The sequence below is a fragment of the Otolemur garnettii genome, unplaced genomic scaffold (assembly GCF_000181295.1).
Source record: "Otolemur garnettii isolate 467f Iridium unplaced genomic scaffold, OtoGar3 scaffold00110, whole genome shotgun sequence".
In the NCBI taxonomy this organism is placed as follows: domain Eukaryota; kingdom Metazoa; phylum Chordata; class Mammalia; order Primates; family Galagidae; genus Otolemur; species Otolemur garnettii.
In genome coordinates, this window is record NW_003852505.1 from 2,695,803 (window position 1) to 2,697,028 (window position 1,226).

At 40.2% G+C, this 1,226-nt stretch overlaps 1 pseudogene; it reads left to right on the top strand.

Annotated features, from left to right (window-relative positions):
- The window catches only part of LOC100957554, a 23,842-nt pseudogene that overhangs the window by 21,794 nt on the left and 822 nt on the right, over positions 1 to 1,226 (top strand).

Sequence of the window (1,226 nt, forward strand, 5' to 3'; positions counted from 1 at the left end):
CCCGCCACCTTAGGTGTACGTGGCTGGCGCCCTAGCCACTTGAGCCACAGGTACCGAGCCAGCATAAAAAATCTTAAAGGATATAATATGGGCCAGGCCTAGAAGTGGCAGTTATCAATCCCACAAAACCCCCCTTGCCAACACAAAACTATGTGGTTCCATTTAGCTAGAATGGAAGCTGGGACATGTAAGGGAACATGTGGATGTTGGTAGACAGTCTGTGGCTTAATGGACTTTGCTTTTGGTATAACAGCTTGAATACATGCAATAAGTTCTCCAGTTGGATTTATTACAGTGTTTAACACTCTTTCTACTTTATCCTGATTGATACATCACTTTTGGTCTAAATTATTTTCATAAAGTCGTCAATAAATAAACTTCACTTCTTTCCTATTTCAGTTAATTGCATCATCATCCACTCATGTGCAAAAATTTCCAAGTTTCCTTGTTTCCTCTACATGGAAATTAGATAAAAGAAAGCCAAAGAGCCCTGTGCAGGGGTGATTCCAGAGCAGTTTCCATGAATATTATGATCCAATTGGAAGGCATATTCCCAAAGTGAAGATAGATTGGTAGAACTTCCTATGAAGAGTATGTTAATATTTCCCTTTGCTCTGAGGCTGTGTTTTACACTAATTTCTCATTGCAATGTGATAGCCCATTGAGATTTCCCTAAAAGGACAAGGGTGCCCTGAATATCCTATGTGAGTATTCAGATCTGCTTAGCATTGGATTTGTCACTGTCAGTTAATAAAAAGACATTTTAGTTCATGTATTAGTTACCTTATGAGTTGGACCATTCATTCATTCATTCATATATTCAACAAATATTTATTGAATACCCACTAGCCTGTTTTAAGCACCAGAAATATAGAAATAGGCAAGAGAGATAAAACCTCTGCCCTCATGGAGTTTATATTCTAATGGACTAAATAGAGATTTCTTTTAAGGAAAATACATAGCATGTCAGACAGTGATAAAGTCTACAGAGAAAAAGAAATCAGAGAATCAGACAAGGGAACAAAATGAATCAAAGTGGGAGTTACGATTTAAAATAGAGGGGGTCAGCTCAGCGCCTGTGGCTCAAGCAGCTAAGGCGCCAGCCACATACACCTAAGGTGGTGGGTTCAAATCCCGCCTGGACCCACCAAACAACAATAATGGCTGCAACCAAAAAATAGCCGGGCGTTGTGGCAGGCACCTGTGGTCCCAGCTACTTGGGAGGC